The 18035-nt window shown below is 38.8% G+C and overlaps 1 protein-coding gene across 5 annotated transcripts in view; it reads left to right on the top strand.

The window, feature by feature from the left end:
* The window catches only part of samd7 (sterile alpha motif domain containing 7), a 104340-nt gene that overhangs the window by 69108 nt on the left and 17197 nt on the right, over positions 1 to 18035 (top strand). For 2 of the 5 annotated variants that reach the window (XM_057857961.1, XM_057857964.1), the window contains exon 1: positions 17175 to 17321. The exons of 1 other annotated variant lie outside the window; for it this stretch is intronic. The gene's annotated coding sequence lies outside the window, so the exon portion shown is untranslated. Of the gene's footprint in view, positions 1 to 10328; positions 10580 to 17174; positions 17322 to 18035 lie in introns of those variants that run through there. 2 more of the 5 variants (XM_057857965.1, XM_057857962.1) reach the window with 2 other exon arrangements.

An 18035-nucleotide genomic window follows, 5' to 3' on the forward strand; every position in this document is an offset into this window, starting at 1 on the left:
GCCTATCAAAAGGATGGACGCTGGAAAATTGGCAAAAAGTGGATTTTTCAGATGAATCTTCCATTGAATTACACCACATTCTCCGCAAATATTGCATGGATCCGAGATTTACCCAGAAAACAGTGAAGTTTGGTGGTGGCAAAATCATGGTTTGGGGTTGCATCCAGTATGCAGAGTGGAAGGCAACATAAATAGTCTGAAATATCAACAAATCTTAGCTGCCTCTTACATTCCTAACCATAAAAAGGGACACATTCTGCAGCAGGATGGTGCTCCATCGCATACTTCAATCTCTACCTCAAAGTTCCTCAAGGCAAAGAAGATCAAGATCCTCCGGGACTGGCCAGCCCAGTCACCAGACATTAACATCATTGAGCCTGTCTGGGGTAGGATGAAAGAGGAAGCAAGGAAGATGAAACCCGAGAATGTTGATGAACTCTGGGAGGCATGCAAGACTGCTTTTTTTGATGTTCCTCATGACTTTATCAATAATTGTATGAAAACTTGCCGAACCGCATGGATGCAGTCCTTCAAGCCCATGGAAGTCATACAAATTATTAAATCTGGATCTCACAGCACCACTGCTTAATTTGCTTATGTACAGTATGTACAGTGTTGTTAATAACAGCGTTAGAATATAACGGCGTTACTAACGGCGTTATTTTTTTTCAGTAATGAGTAATCTAATAATTACTTTTCTCATCTGGGCAAGGCCGTTACCGTTACTGAGGCGGGAAACGCGTGCATTACAGACATGGCTGCATTGGCAACTTGTTTTGAGGACTACATGCGTTAGGAAACAGCCGTCATCTTAAAGCAGTAGACCTCTCAGGAAGGCTCAGATGAAGAGATCCTTCCTAGCGAACCTAAGTAATTTTTTTTTTTCTTTTAATCTAAAATGCTCCTAAATTGGCAAAATCTTGACTTAAATCTATCTTTAAATGATGAAACAGTTTTAAAACTTACACATGTTGGAAGTAGACAGAAGGGAACTAATGCAATAACGGGAGCAATTTTAACAATTTTAACGGTTGATTCACAACTTTAAATGACTTCCACACATAGCAAAGGTTACTATCTAGTTATCGCAATACCCTTGTGTCTAGATACTGTAAGTGGAGGGTAAAGAATTGTGCCAGGGCCAATTGTCCCCAAAACCCTTTAAACTTTACATTGTATGACCTGTTTTTTTTTTTTTTGTTGTTGTTGTTTTTTTTTTTTTGTTTTTTTTTTTTTAGAAAAAAAACATGAAAATTATCACTAGTTACTTTGCTAACTAATTACTGTTACATTCAGCTAACTGAGTTACTAACGCAATTACTTTTTTGGAGAAGTAATTTGTAACTGTAATTAATTACTTTTTTAAATTAAAATTAACAACACTGGTTATGTAACATATTTTTGTATTTGAAGTACATTTTTTGTTAAATTTTCGCACTACTTTTCTATAGGCGACAAAACTTTGTCTTGCCAAAATTTGACCTTTATGTCTTCATTAAATGATGAATCTTTTTTCAGTGAAACAAATATATTTTTGTACATTCAACATCATTTGGGAGGGTCTTAGCTTTCATATGAGCCATTTCTGAAACCAATTGAATAATTAAAAGTCAGGTTATTAGCAATTGTTTCTACAAAATGGATAAGCGACAAGACTTTTGTCAGGGACGGTATACCTTAGGGCCTGTTTTGGTTTTAAGTTGCTAGCGGCTTTGGTTTTGAAAATATTTATATTGTAAGTTTTGAAAATAGGCCCCCTACGGAGACACCCCGCGCCCCGACAACTGATATTGAAGTCTATGGTTTATATTAACTAAGAGAGATCATTCACACCACCCTAGGGTGGTCCTTATTTTTCAACCTTCAAATACTCATGCTCTCACCCCACCAACATGTTACAATCAATGTAAAAATAATTAGGAAATTTTTTTTTTAGAGATTGGAGAATATTTAGAGGTTGCTCAAAAAGTTTAAAAAATGGAAGATATTGTCGTTTTTCGATATTTTTGAGTTTCGTAAAATTGTGTGCCAGATTATGGTATTTTGTATCATACATTTATGTTGAAATTGACTTGGCTATTCTTAAAAACACAGCCGTGAATTAATACTGATTCATGTTTGTCACATCCAGTGGTTTTATCCAGTTGCTTAATCTGTTCCCATGGTGGTGGTTTTGCTGACCTCAGCACCCAGTCCCGGTTTTCTCCAAAATGATGCTGAGTCTGCTGAATGCTGATTGCCACATTGTTAGAACTTCTGACTCTCTTCAGCCCTGAGCTGGCACCAACAATGGATCGAACCAAACTTTCGGATCGGAAGGCAACATTTATGCTTGCTGCGACAGCCAGAAGTCTTGGAACTGACATTAGATATTACACAATCAACAGGTCGTCTAATATCCGCAGAGCCCGACTGAGTCTCCGACAGGACATATCCAAGCACGTAAAAGACACATTTGACCCTAAAACACCACTAACGGTTCACTGGGATGGAAAACTTTTGCAGGACCTTACGGGAAAGGAACTTGTAGATCGTTTGCCAGTGCTTGTATCTGGACTTGACACATACCAACTTCTTGGTGTTCCAAAGTTGGTTTCATCGTCCGATTGTACGTCAGAGTCCGGTTCACTGCTCCTGATGCCGTCTCTGCTCCTCGTCACGATCTGTGTTTTTTGCAAAGTTTGAAGATGTATGAGGACATCAACCCAGCAATTTCCAAAGCTGCAGTCAGTAAGTTTTCAGGGCACCTTTGGTATTTAAGTGAAGAGTTGGTAGCGTTGGCCCTCTTCGACCCAGCAGTAACCAATGATACAAAGAGAGCCATGGTGGAAGCTATGTTGGAGGAAGGATCTGCTTCTGATAGTTTGCCAAAAGGTCCAAAGCGCATATAAGCTGCCAAGAAGTCCATCCAGGAAATGTCCCTTGTGGGGTGTGTGAACCGAAACACCAAGATTTTCTTCACTAATTTGGATATAGCTGCAGAATTTCTCCAGGCTGAACCAGAAACATGGGACTCACGAGATGACTTCAAGGCAGCATCTTCCATCGTGCACAGTCTGAAGGTTGTTAACGATTTAGCTGAAAGGGGAGTGGCACTCATCGAAGAGTACAATCCTCTGTTAACTAATGATGAGGAACAGAAACAATACTTGCTGCAAGTCGTACAGGACCACAGGAAGAGATTCCCCGATGCAAAAAAGGCCACACTGCTCCAGAGTGAAATCAATAAATAATCATCAGTCACTGATAGTGAACCTTTCGTATGTTGCCATACTTTTTAGTTTATTAATCAGTCAAAATATCTTGACAATAGTTTGGTTCAAATCAATTTGTTTCTTCTTTTGAAGCACTCCTCACAGTTTTGCATCAGCTGTGAACCTGAGGACACCAGCGGTATTCTGTAACAATGACTGTAATCATAAGGCGGTTGCAAATTAGGTTTATGATTCCACAAATATACATGTAACCATGTGTTGTTTGTATTATGCTTTAATTTTAATTTTTAGATTTGTATCTGGTGTATGCATTGTGAAGTTTCACTACATTCAGTTGATAATAAAGAAATTGAAAGCATTTTTTCCAAAATAACCGATAACGGTAAAATTTCTAAAAATACGAACATTTTGGAAATTTCAAAGGCTGTGAGCAACCTCAAAATATTGCATAATTACTTTGAAAATTTGCACCGTTTACTTTTTTTTATTTCCTAACACATTGAGGGGGTGAGAGTTGAACATTTCCCCCCCCAAAATTTTGACCCCATATAAGGACCACCCTAACACCACCCTCTTTCAAATTAAGGCCAAGCATGGTGTTTTTATGACTAAATGTAACGTTTGGCTTGCCCGCTATTTCAGTGCATGCTGTGTATCATAAGACAAGCTCATTAAGCACTGAAAAGCTAATAGTCCTGAACCTTTAGACTGTTTCCCGCTTCATTGTGATGACAACAGCATGTTCTTCATGGCGCCATCACTCAGATTGAAGGCTTATTTTTGGGATTATTCAACCTAAACAATCAGCTCACAGTCAACAAGACCTAAACAAGATTTGATCTAGACGTAAGTCTTCCACTTTAGCGGGATTAGGCCGCGGCGTGAAACGTCCGGACGGCAGATTGTTGCTGTAATTAGAAGAGGGGCCAGCAGAAAGAGTGTCTTGTTTGTCAATTTATAGCCATGGAGGTTAAACCCGCCGTGATCCCTTCGCCTCGCTGTGACTCTATAATACTGCCTGCAAACAAGATGGACAGAAATCCCTCATAAAAAGATTACGAGACCCACAGATTCCTAAATGACTGGTTTAGATGTTTTTAAGTCCTAATACTTAATTCCAAAGTCCTTTATTAGACTTTTTGGAGCGCAAAACGGTGCTTGTATTGTGATAGATTGTCATTAACTACCAATTCCAGTTCAATGCCTGGAGCCTATATCTGATTTCTCCGTGTGAGGGAGTTACAACAGATTTTAGCTATGATGGGCAATAGCAAATACAAGCATCTTTTGATGCACTGTCATTTGGAGCACAGAAAGAAAACCGAGTATTCTCAGGGTTAGCCTTTATTATCCCCATTTGATTTTTTTAAAGACTGTTATCAAGCCCGCTTCTTACCAAAAAGCAGAGTTTAAGCTAGGCGCTAACGGTAATGTACAACTTTAACACTGATGTCCTCCGTGCCTCTTGCTCTTTGCTGACGTAATTGCTGCATGAATGCCGATTTGGGAGACTTGACAGTTCAGAGCGCAGCCACACTCTGGAAAAATGTGACCCGTGATCGGATTTTTAAGCACATACGAAAGTGGTCCTAGATCAGATTTGAAATGGTCAACTTTTATGCAACTTTTCCCATTCAGACTGTCAAGTTAAAGTGCGTATGGCACCAAAAAGCATGTTTATTTCATATTTCACACAATGTTTTATTCTCCTGAATCAAATAGATCGCTTGGATGTGTGTGGAAGCGCTCGTTTTATGTATTAAATTTTTTAATCCCGCGCCATGAAAATGAGTGACTTCCGGCTTCAGTCTCGGGTTTAGGACGAATGCGAATGTGACGTCACCCGGGTCAGCATCTCAATACAGCATTGCTTTACAGCATGCAGATGGACTGCGATTTCAGCTGATTTTGCGGATTAATTTGTTTATTTTTTCCATCACGCCAGCCAAACGGCTGCAGGCTTTTGTAGCTGCACCAGGGGGAGGGTTGTGAGCCTTTTTTGGTTTCAGAACGTTCCCGTTCACCCCGAGATCAGCCAAAGCAAGTGTGCGACAACTGTGGGACCATTGGACTTAAGAGGAAGTGAGTAAACATCGTGTTTTGTAGAATGTCAAATACTGGGATCATGTCACACATTCTAATATGAAGGTGGCTTGCATTTTGTGGTCTGTGGCTGACATGCTCCTTGTCCACTGAGAATGCCACTCGGCCGATGACCGGCGGCTTGTCGCACCACCGGAAGAGCGCTATACTCGGCTTATTGCCCTCTTCGTGTATCCAGTGTTCTGTAGAAATTTTCCACCCCATCAGAAGTTGCAACTTTGTGTTAAAAATGGCCTCGAATACAGCGATTACAAAGTAAACACTACAAACTTTCTTTAAATCAGTGCTTCTCAATTATTTTCTGCTACGCCCCCCCCCAAGCAAGACGTAAATGTTTCGCGCCCCCCCAAACTCTCTGCCGCCGCTGTAAATAGTATTATTTGTCTGTAAAATTACTATTATAAATACGCATCTGCCTAATATTGTGTCCTTTTTTTCTAATAAAGAAAAAAGTAACAGATCAACTTATAATAAAGTATAACTTTATTAACATTGTTTTGTTTGTAACAGAGAAGACTTGACGTGCATCAATTTGCCTGAATTTAAAAAAAAAAAAAAGTCACATTCAAACTGTAAAAATATACTCAAGGTACATTTTTGACCATTTGATACAGAAAAATAAAATGTAATAAAATCAGTAAATAATAACAAATTCAAATTGATTAGAAACATTCACTCATGAGGACAATATGCCAAAAAATTTGACCGAAAAAACAAAAATGAATAAAGGAAAAAAAGAGTGTCCTTGGACAGAAGGACAGTTTTTATTTTTGCTGCTCACACTCAGTATTACCTCCTTTGCAATGGTGTGGAGTCATTTTGCAATGAGCATGCTAACAATGCTCACTGGTTTACTGATATAACACTGACAAAGCAGGACGATTGTTGGCAATATTCGGCACGTTTTCGCTGAAAAACAATCAAGCGGCTTATCAATGAGATTGGGGTCGAATGCCTTTAAGTGGCGTCTTAATTGATTTGGCTTCTGGCGGTCCGCTATAATTATTTTTAGACACAGTAAACAGTCTTTCCTCATCACCCACAGTATTAAAAGTCAAAGCTAAAAGGCAAACGGCACGAACAAAGCGCATTCTCGGCGGCCGAGGTAGAACCGTAGGTGAGGGCGGTCGTCGTGACGATCCCAAGCCGAAAATGGCACTTATCGGGCGGCGGCGTAAGAACCGGACAAGACAGTGGGTCGCTGCGTGAGTGAGTCCGGTCGGAAAACGGCTTTCGAAGACGGCGGCGGCGCACTGCTCTTCATATTTGTTTTCTGTGTGATGAGTGCTCTTCCTTAGTTCAAAAATACTGCACGCACTCTGAAAATGAGAGCGCCACTGCCACCCACTGAGTGGATGCGCAAGTACACGTTATTCCAGTACGGCAGAAAAAAAAAAAAAGCATGTTCCCCGAGGTCACACGCGCCCCCCCTGGCATCGCTCTGCGCCCCCCCAGGGGGGCGCGCCCCACTATTTGAGAAGTACTGCTTTAAATAAAGGAATATTTATTTACGTTTGATCACGGATAGACATGTTGAAAAATTCTCCTCAGACACATCCTGCCTTGTTAGCTGCACACAACAACTGCACGCTGCTCTCTCACTGTTTATGTCTTCGCCGTGTTTTTAAGCATTAATTTACGCCATATTCGTGTTGGCTATGTGGTAGCTACGCGCTCCTTCAACGTCGGCCGGTTTGTCCGGCGGTCATTTTCCAGCTGCTTCCCCGGTAAACGAGCTCTCCTGCCCGCAGCAGAGGAACAACGAGCCCTCCTGCCCGCAGCAGGGGAACGACGAGCTGTAACTTGCTCGTTGCCAGGCGGGTTACCGATCGGCGAAGACAATCCACAACCCCGCCGCCGTGTGACATGACCCGAGGTAGTTTTGTGTGATTTTTTTCGCTTCGAAAAGCGAAAATAAGACTTTGAGACGTCACTCGGTTTGTGTTAGCATGTCGGCTAGCTGTCACGCCTCTTGGTTTGTTTACATTCTCCGAAGCTGGGACAGGTAAATGACAAAAGCCTGACTAACTACGGTGGCATTAAATATAGTTCAGGAGGTGCGACATTAAAGGTGAAGTCGACAGTTTTGACCATTATGGAGTAATTGTTCCATTTTCTACTGAATTAATGCATTTTTAATGTTTCATATTCCATTTAGCACAAGACTGTTATTTGTCATGACCATACCATTTATTTAGCAATTGGGGAAAAATACTTGGATAAAAACAATATCCTGTATAAATATTTTAGTAGATAGATTGAAAAAATGACATTTTGCAGCTCTCTTCGTCGCATTTTCTTCGTTCTGAATAATTCCCCCTCAATGGGCCGAATTCTAAATCAGATGAATTTATGACCCTACTGACGTCATCCTCCATTTGGGGACGCTAGAGCGCTATAACGACAAGAGTGGCTAAACGGCAGATTAAAAGACTAATTTCTCGTCATCTGAGCTTTGCCAAATTGTTGTATAGTTGAATCATCTCAAAATATGACTCTAATTCATATAATAATGCTATTTAAAACTTTTTATCCTGTCATATGCACTTTAATGCCTCACTCGACTCGGAAAAACATGAAAAAATCGGATTTGTGCATTAAGAGCTGTGGTATGAACCTAGCCTAAAATGCTCGGGATTTGTTATGTGAGCATTATCATTATTAAAGCATCCTGTGGGGCATTACAATACAAGCCATTTTACATTAAACTCACGCATATATCAGTATGTGTTTGATATCGGTATCGAATTTTTGGAGTTGTACAATATCGGGATATAGGTTAAAAAGTCAGTATAGGACAACTCTAATGCTTTGAGTTCCGGTTAGGGCTAGTGTTTAGGGTTAGGACTCGGTCACAAGCATTCACTCATGCTCACGACAGGTGTCATGTCATGATTCCAGTTCCGAACGATTCCCGATTCTGATGCTTTTGAGAGGCAGGGTCAAAAAAAAAAAAAAAAAAAAAAAATGCAGGGTGAAATAAATTGCATAGTTTGCTAATGCCGCCATGTCTGTCATTTGCATCTAGTTCTATATTATGTGATATCTACCATAGCATCATCGGTTACAGTTAGGTATTATTGGAGCCACCAAGCATTGCGTTTGCAACGCCGTCACAACTCCCTTGCCTCCTCCCCACTCCTGCTCTGCTCTCTCGTCTCCGTGAGTCCGTCTCTCTTTTCTCGTGTCATTCAACCAACATAGTAACGCACGCCTTTCCCGCCTCAGTAACGGTAACGACGTTGCCAAGATGAGAAAAGTGATTAATTAGATTACTCAATACTGAAAAAAATAACGCTGTTAGTACGCCGTTATATTCTAACGCCAACACTGGGACTGGCGCAGGGTGTCAAATACGCGGCACTCATCTATGCATTGTATTCCATGAAGGTGTTTAATCATATTGGTCGTACAGCCACCTTTGCATGATATACAGTAGTTGTGTTGCAGATGTTGCACTAATATGACTGTTTTTTTATATTTATTTTTTTGTAAAGTTGAGCCAAACTTTTGAGTACCACCGCACCGAGTCCATGGTTGTAATCAAGTTGCAATACACGCTTCATGTGGCTTCTTCGTGGTTTTCGGCAGCAATTTTTGCGGTCAGGGCATCGAAACCTTGCCTGGCACAGCCAGACTATTCTCCCTGTATTTTTCAAACACTGTGAGAAATAGTCTGGGATCCAGCCCTTTAACGGCCTCTCGAGCAAGGTACAAAATCAATCGTCCAATCAGATTCGTTTATTTGCGTGACGTGTTCTTAACGAGTAACGTCACTCTTGCACGCCGAAAGTCGTGTCTACAACAACACAGATGGCGAACAGGAGAGAATATGTTCCAATCTGCGGTAAAACCATTTTTTTAAAATTACGGTACCAAAAACACATCGAAACAAGTCATTGACAACAGTCAACATGGCTTGCACTAGCCATGTTGAATAAACTTCTCCATTCTCCGCTCATGCTAATTACTTGTCGCTTTAACAACGTCACGTCTGCCCGTCGCTGATTGGTCCACTCCGCTGTCTGTTTGCTGTGGCTTGCTCCGCCTTCGAAATTTGATCCGCCGGACAGTCACCAGACTCAATCGTTGGAACATCGGTGAGTCTGGTATACCAGGCAAATCGAAACATGGAATCGAAATTTTAAAATTCGAACGGTTACTGGAGCATCAGAGTGTTAGAACCGGATCCCATTGATGCTCGATGCCCAACCCTAGTTATCATACTGTCATAAAACACATTCAAATAAAGTGTTACCAAAAGTTCTAATGACATCACCTGTCTTCAGCAACTTACACTATTATTGGGGGCTATTAACACCATTTTTTATTTCTCTGGCTTACGTGTGAAACAGCTGAATAAAGACGATTTTATGTTGGAGCAAGTTTGTGAAATCCTGTCTTTAAAAAATTATTCCATGTATCCATTGCAACCTAATGCTGTGAAGGCTGCCAAAGCTGTTGGTCCAATTCCATTTTTCCAATGTCAATGGTTTCTGTGTGAAAGACACACTACGTTCCACATGTTGCCTTAAATTTGCAGAAACTCTGCAGCCGACAAAGTCTCCAACAGTGTTCCCATCCAGAAAACATGCCTCAAATTGTAGACCCCTAGCAGTAAGCGGCTGGTGAGCACAAACTGTCAGCTTAGGAGGTCTGAGTCGATGATCCGGCCAATTTAGAAGGATTTCTAACAAAATGACCACCAAGCATGTTTGGGTCAGCACACCAGCACTCTAACAAGAGCAACACTTCCCCCCCAAAAAACTCAAGCAAGAATTATAGACGGATTTTCCAAGGCGTCGCGGCATCAGGCATTCGAGCGGGAGGTCTTTGCCTGTTTTGCCGTTGCAAAAAGGTAGCTAAGCATTTAGGTGTCTTAACTATGGCCTAAAGTGCTAACAAGGGATTAGTGAGGTAAACGTCCAAAGAGGTTTAACGCTTAAGGAGCAGTGCTGCTTCAGTAATTACACATGAGTTTTTTGCAAGGTGCACTCGAGCAGTTGGACCGTGGAGATCACAGTGATGTCAGGACAAGGGAGGGCTTACCGCTGCGGATAAGGCCCGCTAATGGAGATGAAACCAATCGGTATTTAAAAGGTCTTTTTTAGTTAAGGCAGTTAGGCTGGCAGGTAGTGTGCCGGCGTGGCGGGAAGGAGTTGACGCACGAAACGGGACGCTTCCGGTGGGATGTTGCAGGATTTTTTTATTGGATTTTTTTTAGTCTGAACGGAAACAAAGATTTTCACTGGATTTCCAAGGTGAGTCCTTATAAAGTATCTCTGTTTACGTAAAAACAAAAAAAATCTATCTGACATTGACACGATTTTTTTTGTTTTCTGTCATGAAATTATGGTACATTGTGTCACAATATGAATTATATAATATAATTTCTTGTAATTGATCTGTAGCCAAGTGGGTGCAAAACAGCCTTCAAATCTATGAAATTCTTATCGTAATCTGGAAACAGGATTAAAACTCATTTGATCTCATTTGAATTTGGCCTGTGACTAAATTTTCCCAAATCGGTAATAAGGTGCCAAGTTAATTTGTTGCATAAAAATTCAAAAGGAATCCTTTTTTTTTTTTTTTATTCAAAGAACTTTTGGAAATCTTTTCCTTTCTCACTATTTACGCAACAATAAACCAATACGACACTATTGGTCAAAGGTTTGAATACTTTCTCATTCGGCCGGATAGTGAAGTGTCTCAAAACCTTTGACTGTGGCGTATACACGTAATTGGTAAGACCTACCTTATAATGTATGTAAAGGAACTTTAACCATGTGACCACTCATAACTAATCAGGATGCCGATCGATCAGGTCCGATCACGTCATTTCAAAGTATCGGAATCGGCAAAAAAATATCGGACATGCCTTTTTTAATATATATATATATTTCAATTAAATTGTTTCCTAATTGTATTTAACGTTACAGACAAAATGTCTTACATTCATCCAGAGTCTTTAGTTTTGGCTTAAAGTAGGGCTATCAAATTTATCGCGTAAACGGCGGTAATTTTTTTTTTTTTTTAATTAATCACGTTGAAATATTTAATGCAATTAACGCATGCGCTGCACGACCCACTCACGTATTGTCGCGTACAATCTATAATGGCGCAGTTTTACCTATATATAGAACTAACAGGAGGCGTAAAATGACTGGAGAGAATTTTGGCAGTCTTTGGAGCCTCTTTTTAATTGGCTAAAGCCTTAAAATCCCTCTCTCAACAATTAGAAATATTGTGGGGAAAAACGGTAGTGGTTGATCTTTTCCTTAACAGCCTATGTTACTTCCCAACGCAAAGAAGATATACCAATTGGTGTCACTACGAACAGTCATGGTTGCACTTCCCATCATGCATTTGGGCAAAACAGTTAAATGGCTACAGTATCATTTACTGAAAGCTCAACAAATACAGTAGATGGCAATATTTTGTCACAATGTACAAAGTCACATTTATCCTTTAAGAATTACAAGTCTTTCTATCCGTGGAGCCCTCTCACAGAAAGAATGTTAATAACGTAAATGCCATCTTGAGGATTTATTGTCATAATAAACAAATACAGTACTTATGTACTGTATGTTGAATGTATATATTCGTCTGAGTTTTCTTCATTTTTTTCTTAATGCATTGCCAAAATGTATATGATCGGGAAAAATTATCGGGAATGATTGGAATTGAATCGGGAGCAAAAAAAAAAAAAGCAATCGGATCGGGAAATATCGGGATCGGCAGATACTCAAACTAAAACGATCGGATCAGGAGCAAAAAAACATGATCGGAACAACCCTACTCAGAACCAATCAGTAAATGATTATCAATTATCATGTACACTGGATCTTCAATGACTGCGTAATTTAAAAATATTCGTGGATAACTTTCTAGGGAAAGAAAACATATTTAATAACTTCAACTTGAGTCAATTAATGTCACACACCTCAACATTAGGCATAAGAACCACAACTTCCTCCATGACCAATCTGAATATCTCTTTAAAAAAAATAATGGCGATTCAAAAACATTTTTCAAAATCTAATGACTAGAATAATGGTTTTGCAAAGGAAATCATATTTGGTAACTTAAACCATCTGACAACAACCAGCTTAATCAGTAAAGGTAATAAATGTTAAGAGCAACACTTGGTAACTTTCAGTTTAGGTCGATTTTTGCGACGCCGGTGGACAAAAGCGGTAGCGTTTTGCCTTAAGGAAGACTGCGTTTCCCATGAGGACCAGCGCACACCCGCACAGTGTCGTAAAATCATTACTCAATCAATAATCAATCTCCCGGTCGCATGCAGATGGATTATCAACATTTTTGTTTCCAGCAGCTGTCTGAAGGATGATTAGTAATAAGGTAATGAATCCAGTTGTGGCTAAACAATAGCAAATGACGGTTAGCAACCATGTGGCTTAGTGTGACTAACCCTCCAACCCCACCCGAACTCGTCACGCCAGCAAGTGAAAGCCGGGCCAATGTTGATTCTGTATATCCTGGTAGCCTGCTTTTTTTCTCCCTCCTCAGACAAAACGTTTTGTCTCTTTTGTTGCTCTGCCATCTTTGCCAAATTCGAATGAAAGATTTCGCTTCGACTTCCATCTTTATAATGAATGGGAAAAGGGGGAAGTGACATACGGCGTAAAGTAGTCAGCACATTTGTAGGTTTTTTTTGTGTGTGTGGGAGGGTTCCTACCACCCTCCTCAAAGTTAATTAGTGCCGGCGACACCCCTCAAGATATAAAAAAGGTGTCATTCAACTAATTTTTAGACTACATAGCATCACAAATGTTATGAAAATATTTTGTAAAGGTTTAAAAGTTACCAGTGTTTATTTAAATATTTCAAGTATATATTTTATAACAAATAACCTTCTTTGATTACTTAAATTCCAGCCAAAGTGGATGCCACTCAATATAAAGCAGTATAGTCATATAATTGCTTCCATCCAATCAGTGAATGAAAAAATAGTTATCGTTACCAATGACTTAACCTAAACCTATGAATATGTATATATATATTTTTTTTAGTCATCAACAATAAACCTTTGAAGAAATGTATTTGGTAATTTAGGCTAGGTTCATACCGCAGCTCTTATTGCACAAATCTGATCTTTTTGCATCCCCTTTCAGATTACCATTTTCAGTCACTGCCCGAAAAGTGTCGCCCATGTGTAGAAGACCAATGATAGATCACAAAATCAGGCGGAGTAAAGTGACGCGCAAGCACAGGTATAGAAAAATATGTCGCAGGAAAGAAGCGCCAACCTATGCTAGCATAATTAACATGGAGGTCTGTGCAGTCGCTGTCCTTGGATTTATGTTGAAACTCTTGAGCTATGGAAGTGGGCAAATGCTAGCACAGACAGCAAGGGCGTAGGTTTACATAGGGACGGTAGGGACATAACACTACCAACTTTTCAGGATGCTCAAATTGTCCCCACTAACTTTTTAGCAACCTTATTTGCATTATAAAATGACTTCAGTTATATAGGTCATTTAGATTGTCTTCCTATTAGGGCTGTCAAAATTATCGCGTTAACGGGCGGTAATTAATTTTTTTAATTAATCCCGTTAAAATATTTGAAGCAATTAACACACATGCCCCACTCAGACAGATTTAAATGACAGTACAGTGAAATGCCCACTTGCTAATTGTGTTTTATGAAGTTTTGCCGCCCTCTGCTGGCACTTGGGTGCGACGGATTTGATAGGCTTCAGCACCGATGAGCATTGTGTAAGTAATTATTGACATCAACAATGGCGGGCTACTAGTTTATTTTTTGATTGAAAATTTTACAAATTTTATCAAACGAAAACATTAAGAGGGGTTTTAATATAAAATTTCTATAACTTGTACTAACATTTATCTTTTAAGAACTACAAGTCTTTCTATCCATGGATCGCTTTAACAGAACGTTAATAATGTTAATGCCCTCTTGTTGATTCATTGTTATAATAAACAAATACAGTCCTTATGTACCGTATGTTGAATGTATATATCCATCTTGTGTCTTATCTTTCCATTCCAACAATAATGTACAGAAAAATATGGCATATTTTATAGATGGTTAGAATTGCGATTAATTACGATTAATTAATTTTTAAGCTGTAATGAACTCAAATAAAAATTTTAATCATTTGACAGCCCTACTTCCTATATGTTGTAAGGATAGAACCTACTATTATTAAATGAATTATTTTCATGATGTTCTGACTTACATTTCCCCCTCTCGACTTGCTGAATGTGCCAGTCCATTTTTTCCCCCCAAACGCACATTTGATTGGCTGAATGACTTGAAACATCACTAATTTTGCTAAAGCAAGTCCGACCTCCATCAGAATTAGCATAACATTAAACTGTGTGAACTTGCTAACCTCCAAAAGTACTGCGGTCAGGCCAGTCACCACAAGGAGCAACAAAGTCAAGCTAGCAGTCCCTCATTTGGATCATTGTTTGCAATTTGTGCATTTCGGTGATGCATCGCGGTGACTTCAGAGTGCAAGTCCCTTTATTTGAAAATAAAAAATGGGGAGCTATCCAAGAATGGGTCCACTCCATGGGGACACTGACATGAACATGAACTAACATGAACAAAAAAAATCTGTGAAATGATATCACACCTCAGAATTACATGACAGTACTTTGGTTCAAGTCTTGGGGTAGCCTAGTATGCCTCATATTTTTCGTCCTTGGTTATCTCAGATGTTTTTTTCATTAGTTGCACTTCAAAATGTTTCTTTAGTAGTTTTTAAAATCAAAGGTTTGAATCAAATGTTGTATTACCTGAACCAATACACATGAAAGTTAGTAGAAGTCAATACTGATTTATCAATTAATTAGGTTCATATTTGTAAGAAATGTAGCCCAGACCCCCTGTTTGGTCTTATTAATGTCCCGTCCCCAACAAAAAGTGTACATGCAAGTTATGCTGTTATAAGGCCCCTACCAATATTGAGACCAAATTAGTAGTTGTTGAGTAGGAGGATGAGTAGAAAATGATTTTTAAAAATTTTCATGTTGTTTTACAGAGCATTGGGAGCACTACTTCATCGGGCGAATTCACCCGTTGCTAAGCAATTCAAATTACCGTTCTGGCCCGAATATAAGACGGCCGTAATTATAAGACGACCCCCACTTTTTCAAGACTCAAGTTTGAAAAAAGACTTTTTGAAAACCAAATTAATTTTTAGACAGAAAATAATTACAGTACATCCGAAACAAATAAGCATGTTATCTTGCCTCATTCAAATCTTAATATCTGCTAGGGCTGTCAAACGATTAAAATTTTCGAGTTAATTACAGCTTAAAAATTAATTAATCGTGATTAATCGCAATTAATCGCAATTCAAACCATCAAACCATACCATATTTTTCTGTAAATTATTGTTGGAATGGAAAGATAAGACACAGATGGATATATACATTCAACATACGGTACATAAGGACTGTATTTGTTTATTATAACAATAAATCAACAAGATGGCATTAACATTATTAACATTCTGTTGAAGCGATCCATGGATAGAAAGACTTGTAGTTCTTAAAAGAAAAATGTTAGTACAAGTTAGAGAAATTTTATATTAAAACCCCTCTTAATGTTTTCGTTTTAATAAAATTTGTAAAATTTTCAATAAAAAAATAAACTAGTAGCCCGCCATTGTTGATGTCAATAATTACTTGCACAATGCTGATGGGTGCTGAAGCCTATAAAATCAGTCGCACCAAAGTGCCAGCAGAGGGCGGCAAAACTCCATAAAACACAACAAGTGAGCTTTTGACTGTACTGTCATTTAAATCTGTCTGAGCGTCGCATCTGCGTTAATTGCGTCAAATATTTTAACGTGATTAATTTTAAAAATTAATTAACGCCCGTTAACGTGAAAATTTGGACAGCCCTAATCTGAACATTTAAATATGTAAACTAAAGTGCAATCACATTCGTAAATGAATGGCTTCTGGTTTTTGAAATGTAAATAAACCAATCTATTGTGATAAAACAACAAAATTGCAATAACTGCATTAACCATCAAAGTGAAGTCTAACTGTAACTGTAGTCCTGAAACAAATCTGAATAAGGAAAAACATTGCAATAAAATAATGCAAACTGTTTAAACTTGAGAATAGCTGAGCTTTGTCATGACAGAACACCGCTTCAATGATATCTGGCGCCATCTAGCGTCATGAATGGGTATAATGTTTAGACCGCGAATACAAGACGACCCCCCTCTTTTTCATTCTTACTTCAATGCAAAAAATAACGTCTTATATTCGGGCCAATACAGTAATATCATGAGTGGTCACATAAATTCTGATTTGGGAGACTTGACAGTTCAGACCTCAGCCACATTCTCGAAAAATGTGACCCAGATTGGATTTAAAACCAGATACGAAAGTGACCTAATTCAGATTTGAAATGGTACACTTCGATGTGACATGTATTGTTCAGACAGACAATTTATTGCCTCACTCGGAAAAACACGGGGGGGGGAAAAAAAATCTGATTTGTGCGGTATGAACCTAGCCGTAGACCAACGAGCTAATTAGCAAAAAGAAAAATCCAAAATTTGAATAAAAATTCTCTAAATACAATTTTAATACACTTTTGTATGACTTAGGAACACATTTAGTAACAAACTTCATTCAAAAATAGACTTCAAGGCCACCAAACCATGTGCCTCGAGCCATTTTTGAAGAAACTAGCATGAACGAGTTATTTTTCACAATATTACTCCAACGAATGCCCCTTATAGGTCTATAGAGGACAGTACACTGCTGACTTGAGCTACCGTGTTTACCCTGCGACCCATTTTAGGCCTTGACCCTCCTTTAATTGTTCAATCAGTGCTTACTACTGACAAGCTGCGTATAATGGAATTGGCCATGTGTAACTGAGAATATGCGAAGCTTTAGAGTGCGCACGCGCGTGCATGTGTGAGTGTGCGTTCAGGATTAAGAAGGAGCGAGACAATGTCTGATATGACCTCCTCCAGGCTGCAGGTAAATCGTCAGCAATTTTTCCCTTTAATTCATTCTTGTAATGGGATTACGCGGGCAACAGTAAGTCCCAAGGAGTCTAATCCTCTAAGCATTAGGCTGCAGCCTGTCGCACAAATACTCTGAGCACTCACCTTTCATTAGGATATTCTCTTTTCCAAATAATAATATTAGTTATTGGAGCGGAGAATGGCTGGCTAAATTATAACCACGCTATTCTTGAGACTGAAATCACGGCGTTAAGCGCCACACTGCGAATTTGTAACGTCCTAATGATACTATTTTTCTTTTGGCTAGTCAAATAATTTTCCCCATATTGTTTTTTTAATTTAGGTAAATATTACTATTTGATCTTATTAAGCCCACACATCTAAAAGTTGGTAATTTTTCAACTAAATCAAGAAAACTTTGCTTTTTAAAATAATGTTTTGAACAATATCTATTCTTGAATTAAGAACATTTCCGAAATACAAAGCTTTTTTAAAGATGAAATATTCTAATTTATTGCTTAAAATGAGTCTGTTAAACTTATTTTCAGTTAGCTATTTTTCTTATTTCAAGAAATCTGGGTAAAATTTACTTGAAGCACTACAGATAATTTCACTGTTTTGTAGTAGATTTACACTGAAAACAAGGGATTTTGGGTGTGTGATTTTTTTTTTTTTTTTTTTTGATCAGATGATAATTTACAAATATAAATAACAGGTGTATACATTG

Source organism: Corythoichthys intestinalis, chromosome 14, assembly GCF_030265065.1.
Source record: "Corythoichthys intestinalis isolate RoL2023-P3 chromosome 14, ASM3026506v1, whole genome shotgun sequence".
NCBI classification, from domain to species: Eukaryota; Metazoa; Chordata; class Actinopteri; order Syngnathiformes; family Syngnathidae; genus Corythoichthys; species Corythoichthys intestinalis.